This window comes from Bidens hawaiensis, unplaced genomic scaffold (assembly GCF_021521415.1).
Source record: "Bidens hawaiensis isolate Kalapana, Puna unplaced genomic scaffold, B.hawaiensis_p1.1 tig00016121_1, whole genome shotgun sequence".
Lineage (NCBI taxonomy): Eukaryota > Viridiplantae > Streptophyta > Magnoliopsida > Asterales > Asteraceae > Bidens > Bidens hawaiensis.
In genome coordinates, this window is record NW_027492466.1 from 7,717 (window position 1) to 16,102 (window position 8,386).

The following is an 8,386-nucleotide window of genomic DNA, read 5'->3' on the forward strand; positions in this document are numbered from 1 at the left end:
ATAAAATTAATGAAAAACAAAAGTGATACATAATTAATAATTAATCTTTGTCGGTTTTGTATACTACACATGTGACTTAAACAACGTTCTGAATCATACGGGTATGGAACTTTCAAATTAAAGTTTTTCGCAAATAAGGAAACCAATATTGGAAAAGATAGGAAGTTTTTCTCCAGAAATAAAGTGTTTTCTGTTTAAATTTCCAACAAATCGACCTATTAAATTAGACCAGATGATCCTTTTATAAATGTATCGAACCTGCACTTGGATTAGGGTGAAACACCGTAACGTTTACTAAACAATTATTGGTATAACCGTTGCATTTACATCAGTATATAACAAGAATTCCACTCAGTAGCAAACTTAGCATCTTTCGAAGCCCTATAACCCTAGCGAACTACAAGATGTATCACAATTTAGGGGGTGTTTGGGATTCCTTATGTTTACCTTCTTATAACTTATAAGGAGAAGTCATAAGCTATAAATGTGTAACTTATCAACATTCCTCTCATGTAATACGGAAACCAAACACTTTTTTAACTTATCGTAAGTTATAAGGAGATAAAAATAAGGAATCCCAAACACCCCCTTAGTTGTTACTAAGACCAGTTTCATTCATAACCCGAAACATTTCATTAATTAAAAGCAAACTAATTTCTCTTTCCCAAACCTCTAAAAGCCAACCAAACTAATTTTTTATAAACTGAAGACAAATTAGTCCAACGGTAGACTCGTGACTTTTCTTACAGGATATCGTAGGTACGAGTTTCACCTAAAGCATATTGTTTCAGGTGGAAACTAGGGGTTATGCGAGTTGTGGATTTCCTTATGGGTGGGTAGGTGAGTTAGGTGATCACGTTTGGTTCTTCGAATGGAAGGTTGATCCATTTTTTGAAGGTGATCCCATTTACCTAAGTCTTTGTTGTACAAAAAAATAAAAATACCTTTATTTATAGTTATTAGTAACCCAACCTAAACAAACCTTTTATTAAATACATGAGATTTATGGTCATTTATTTATTGATTAAAAGTTATTATAAACATTTAAAATAATTATTTTATTTTAAATATAAAACTGAATCCATGATAGAAAAATACAAAATTGAAAGAAATTAGAAATAGAGAATCAAGAATAGATATGAAACCAAGTCAACGTTAAACCATGCTAGTCATAACTAAGGAATCTCATATTTTTTACGTCATGTAGCGCTTAATAAGTATTTTAAAGTTTTATGAAAAACAAGTAGCGAAAAAATGTTCACAACTCTCATACAACCATTATATTATTTCTCGCCTCTCTCTATCTCTCACCCAAAACGTTGTTCTCCAAACATTATGTACACAACACCGGTCACAAATTTGAAGACCAAAATGCCCAGGGGGTGCCTGCCACAATTATGACACTACGGACGGACTTATACGTAACTTTTTTTCCTCTGTTCATACCATACATAGAGGGGAGAAAGTAAAGAATTTTGATATTTTTTCTAAAAGATTAATCAGATAGTGCTAGTTTACTAAGTTAAATCAGTTTTATTTTACACAAAATATAGCAAACCAATAATAGCTTGCCATGTATCAAAGTAAAACCAAATCTACATATCTACCTATACTATTAAAAGAATTGAATTTAAGTTCACATGACATCTTTCTATTGATTATTTTCAATTCATTCCATTTATATCAACAACTTCTCTATTTTTCTTCACAATAAAATAATTCTAAAACAAAATATTTTTTTTTAAACCATTCAATGCATCGTATAACCCCCGATCCCGTTTACCATTCCTGTTTTAAGAATATGGATTCATTGGAAGTATTTAAATTTATCATTAAATGTGGATTTGTAACATATCATTTTGGTCAAATTTTTAAATAATATTAACTCACTCAACCATTTAATAAATCAAAGAGTGGATTTTGTTAATGTGTCTAAATTATTGATTACTTATTAGATGTTTATTTTATATGTGTAAATGTTTAATAAAGTTGTTGAACCATATCCTGTTAACGTATAAAACGTATATTTATTTAACGGTTAATTAATGCGTCTAAATTAAAGTTAAAATACATATAGATATATTAATTATATATTAGAGTCCCTTCGAAATTAAAGTCATTTTATTTTTCCATTTTTGAACGTATACAAAAATAAAAAAGTTAGATTTGACTTTCAAATAATGACAATACGACCCAGTTGGTGTTTAATTTGTGATTTTTTAATCAAGTAAAATCACTTTAATATTATGTTAATTTGGTAAAACAAATTACACCTTAACTTATTCCATATAGTCTTTTGTACAAGAAAGACATATTTTTTGGCAAACAAATAGTTTAGTCTTCTCCTAACATATGTAAACTTAAACACTATATATTCAATACATTTTATTGAGTTACATTTGACACACTATATATTAAAACACAATATGTCAATGTTCATACTTGGTTGCTTATGAAGTTTGAGATGCAAGATTTTGAAAGTTCTTCATGCTGTTTTAAGCTAACCGATATTATACTTTTGTAGTACACAAAGATATATATGTTTATTTTTTTTGAAGTTAAATCCTTTGTTAAATAAATATAATCATGCGCCATTCTATATACGTGTTTATTGTCAACATGTTTACTATTTCCTATTTGTTGATATGAAAGTCTTATTATATTTTATTTTAGATGTCTTTAAGATCCACGAAACGTAGTGCTTTTGAGTCATCCTCTTCCAATAAGAGAAATAATATAAACGGTTAGTCATTTTAATATTATTTGTTAACTCTCTAAATGTTATATTAAAATTTTATTTTTTGAAAACGTGCAGTGTCAACGGAAAGAGAACCATTGAGTATCATATCCAATGGTAATATTTTAAAATGACTATTCATTAATATGTTTTCATATATTTATATTTTATTTATTATTTTGTTGGATTCAATTATAATATTTACACCAAGTTATAAGATATACTATAAATGTTGATTTTAAGTAAATATATTTTTTGCTATGCACTAGGTTTTTTACAAAATTGAACATACACCAAAAAATGTAGATACTCATTTTAACATATTACTATGTTAAAAACGTATACTTATATTAACAACAAAAAAATATATCAAAATGATTACAAATTGGAATGATAAGAATTAAGATTGTTATTTTGTATATTTTCCGTTTTATTTTTATATGTTTCTTTTTTAACAACCAAATCCTTTATAATTACATTAACATATTACATAACCATTTTTTTTAATATTTTACAAAATCTAACATACGTTAGTATAGACAGTAATTTGTTTTTAAAATATGTTAAGTTTAATAAACTTTTTGCTTATTTTATTCTAATAACAATTAACTATGCAGTTACTTGTCCAATCACATCATTTAATGTTAATCGATCAGACGTTGGAGAAGAAAATGAACCGCCAACTACTAAACAATGTTCTATATGTAAAAACTCAAATAACACATGTTACTTTTATCACACCCTCACTTAGGGCCTAGGCGTGTGACCCAATAGTTGGTACCATATTTGTATATAAATCAGAGTTACGTTTGATTAGCGGAAGTCTTATAAAATATAAGGATTAAAGTTGTAATATTACAAAAGACAGGATTATAAAAGATTCCCGTTTAAGTTTCAAATGATTATTTGTTTTAGTTACAAACCGCCATTATATGTATTCAAGTTCACAAAAGAAAATCTGAACCATCGGATATATAAGTAGCACTTCGACATTCCAAGCGCTAATATTGTTCACCTGCAAAATGTAAATAAAATACGTCAACAACGAACGTTGGTGAACACGCTGACGCAAAAATATGTTTTTTTACTTTATTACCCCTCGAGACTAGGTCTGCCTCGGCCCATCGTGGCTTAGGAATAACAAAGTTAAATAACACATTTATAAATTCAAGTCTCTACTCTAGGTCACCTCAGCAAACACCGCAGCGTTCGACTTAGTTAAGTACCCGTAAATATGCACAACGATCGTACTTCCCGCGAGAAAACGTCCTACGATCAGGGTGGATCGATGTGCCCATCGTGTAATACCACCTATGTAAGGATCCAGACATACGTATACCACAGCCTGAATGTTAGGTTTATACTTTCATTTATAATGGTTTTAGGAACACGTAGTTCCTTGTAAACAATTTTCATATAACATGTTTGACTCGTTTGAAAACAAGTTTATAAAAGTTTGGGGGCGTATTCACCTTATCTCTTTGGGATCGGCTCTAACACCGTCCAAGGGTCTTTCCCTTGCTATCTCGCACCTATAGTACGAGTATAACCATTTGTTAGTCGGATATACAATCCGGCTTAAGACCTTTAGTCTTATTTTATATCTCTACCTCGATGAACCTTTAGTTCATATATTTCTTTTACTTGAAAACCTTTAGTTTAAAAGTAAATTATAAACCTTTAGTTTATATGAAAACCCGACGTTTCTTCTTCTCTAAGAAACGTATTCATTTTCTTTTATTATTTAAAAATACTCATTATTACTTAAATAATAACTTCATAACAAAGAATATACATATATACTTACACACATATATACGTATTTACAATTCATTCTTTCACTCTTTTCTTTGTTATGTTTATTTCTCTTTTATCGAGGTATCGAGTATAACCTCGACTTAAGGCTTAAGCCTTTAATATAATATTATATTATATTCATTTGTCGTTACGCCTAACCTTGTTAGCGTTTAGAAAACCTTAGAACTTGAGCAGCACTCCAACGCCGCTTCGCTTTCTCGATCAATTTGGACACGCTAATGACAACACCAATCTTTGAGAATTGATGACACGTCTTTCGAGAACAAACACCTTCCTTGGTCGTATGTGGGTGGAGGGTGGCACGCACTTCGAGGAAATGTTGGCACGGAAAACGAGGAATCGTGCACGCTTTTCGAAACGAATTGAGGGTATGGTTTATATATTCTAGAGAAAGGCTAGAGAGAGAATTGTATGTGTGTTTTGGTGTGAGTTGAGCTTAAACCCGTGGTCTTCTCTTTATAGGCAAAAATTGAAGCCCATCGCGATACGCGATGGCTCCCTGGCCAGGCCCATCGCGTAGCGCGATGTAGGCCTTCTGCGTCACCACGTAGACCTGCCACATGGCGACACGTGGCAGGCGTTGTGCCGCTTGGCGACACGTGGCGTACGTGTTGCCACGTGGTGACAGATGGTGCCACCGTGTGCCACGTGGCACACGTGTCACAATGTGTCAGGCCACGTCATCGCGATACGCGATGACGTTGGCTCAACAGCGATCGCGTATCGCTGTTGACTTCATCTAGAATTTTTGACCAAGCCCCATCGCGGCGATGGGCTTGTCCTTTGTCCCGTCGCGTATCGCGATAGGACAAGAAAACTAAATTTTCACTTTAAACCCTAAGGTTTGGAATTTGGCATGTTTGGTCCCTTGACTTTGGAAAGTTGACATTTTGAACTCGAAATTTTCATGATGTTACAACTTTTTCTATTCATTTACTTTTTGGATAAAGTACATGTATTCACACTTTATTTCATAGGTTATAACAAGTATTTTTATAACCATTCTTCTGTTTTTATATTTAATAGTTGTCAAAATAAATACCAAAAACCCAATTGCATATGGAATTTCACGAGTGAAGAATAGAGACGTTGTCAAAATGCTTATATTAGACAAATACGGTAAAGTTACAAACAAAACTACAAATGTGGTTTATAAGGAACTACTTAGTAGTTAATGAATTTTTCATTTTAAAATTTGGATTATCTATCGAATAATTGTATAAAAGATGTTAATTTCGTTGAAAGTTATGTTTGATAATAAATTTTTTTACCGGTATTATTAACAACTAAATATCATGTACTCATCCCAACTATATGACAACCTATTTTTAAAATTTATATTAAATGTGGTTTCACATGATTTATAAATTTCCACACATGTTGTACACGGGTCAATAGTCTAGTAACCATTAAATAATACCCAACTATTGACCGGCGGACTGAATTGGTGAAATGTTCCCAACCTCCTGTTTGACTATAAAAGTTCGTCTCATACCCGAACTATTACCCACCAAGTATTCTTCTTGAAATTACTCGCGAGTTTTAGGTATACTGAATAGTTTATCAAAAATATACATTGAATACTCGACGCGTTACCCATCATGTATGTATTCAGGGACGGAACCATAGGAGGGTCACGGGGGTCCGTTGACCCTCCGGTGGCCAAGCTTTATGTTTGCATGTATATATCCAACGGGAAAACATTTGTATGGTTTGACCCTTCAAAATGCATCATGTTGAGCAGTTAATGTGAAGAAAAATTAGTAAAAATGGCATTTTTAGAAAGCTCCGGTAGCCGGCGGCTAGGTGAGAGCATAGCGACAAGAAGAAGGAATGAATGGTGTTTTGTTAATAAATAAATAGAAACTAATTATATAAGTTTAGACTTAGGCTAGAATGCTAGAGTTTGTAATAGTAACATAGTCTGCCAACTTTACTTCTTTATCTTTCTTTCACGTTTTAATTTAATAGATAATTCATTTTTCTTATTTAATTGTTTATTATTCTTAACTAAAAAGTAGAAAAAATTTAGTTTTCTTTAATTTTTTATTAGTTTACATTTCATTTGCTCTAAGATTTCCACTTCATATAATTTTCATCTTAATTTTATCGATCTTCTACGCAACAAGATAATCATATAATGCAGGGTTATCTTTTTGGGTCATTGACTCAGTTTAATGACATGATAACAATAAAAATAAATTAGTTCGATGAAGAATAAGTTGAAATAATGACACTCTAGCGAATGTAAAAAATATTCCATTACGACACCCCAGTTAAAATGTTCTGCATCCGTCACTGTATTGGATAACTATTGATCAATTCCGAACCAAAAAAACAATAATTACCATAAAAGTCTTCAAAAATTGTATAAATAAATCAAACAAGCTTTAAAAAATAAGTGATGCGAAAAGCTAGTTTCTTAATATATTAAACTAGTTCTTCTACCAGGCGCATTGCCCCGGGGCATCTGACAAAACTCCAGTGTTGAAACCCGGGTGACCCGAGTGTTACGCTGATAAGTAGCCACGAATTCAGTCAATATCAGTTATGTTCGTTAAGGTATAGACATTGTTGGTAAATTTTGAGCGTTAAAGCTCTAAAAATTAATTTGTCAAATTAACATATAAAAAAAAATATTTAAAACGATGTTCATGTGGTTGACAAAACCGGGCGGTGGAAAACACAAGCGTTGTCGGTCTCAGTCATTATGGCAGTAATTTGACACGAATTCGGCTGGTTTGATTACGTTTGTTAAGATACTAGACCTACAAAATGAAAAAAAAAAGTATAAATATGAAGGTGGACGAATGGCCAACGGGTGGAGGGGGGTCAGACGGTAAACTTGCGCGTTGATAAGAGGAGAGTCTACTCAAATTTGGTTGGTTTTTGTCAACTTCATTTTTGTACTGAAAATAAAACAAAGAAGGACATTTGATCGGGCTCCTTTACGTACGCCGTTATGTTAATTGAACTAAATAAAACAAAAATATCACGGATTAATACGGTGCCGCTAAGTGGTCCAAATGCGACACCAAAGTTCTATTTTATATATATTAGTAACGGACTGAATTGGTGAAATGTTCCCAACCTCCTGTTTGACTATAAAAGTTCGTCTCATACCCGAACTAAAGCCCATCAAGTATTCTTCGGGAAATTACTCGCGGGTTTTAGGTATACTGAATAGTTTATCTAAAATATACATTGAATATACTCGACCCGTTACCCATCATGTATGTATTGGATAACTATTGATCAATTCAAAAAAAAAACAATAATTACCATAAAAGTCTTCAAAAATTGAATAAATAAATCAAACAAGCTTTAAAAAATAAGTGATACGACAAGCTAGTTTCTTAATATATTAAACTAGTTCTTCTACCAGGCGCATTGCCCTGGGGCATCTGACAAAACTCCAGTGTTGAAACCCGGGTGACCCGAGTGTTACGCTGATGAGTAGCCACGAATTCAGTCAATATCAGTTATGTTCGTTAAGGTATACACATTGTTGGTAAATTTTGAGCGTTAAAGCTCTAAAAATTAATTTGTCAAATTAACATATAAAAAAAATATTTAAAACGATGTTTATGTGGTCGACAAAAACGGGCGGTGGAAAACACAAGCGTTGTCGGTCTCAGTCATTATGGCAGTAATTTGACACGAATTCGGCCGGTTTGATTACGTTTGTTAAGATACTAGACCTACAAAATGAAAAAAAAAAGTATAAATATGAAGGTGGACGAATGGCCAATGGGAGGAGGGGGGTCAGACGGTAAACTTGCGCGTTGATAAGAGGAGAGTCTACTCGAATTTGGTTGGTTTTTGTCAACT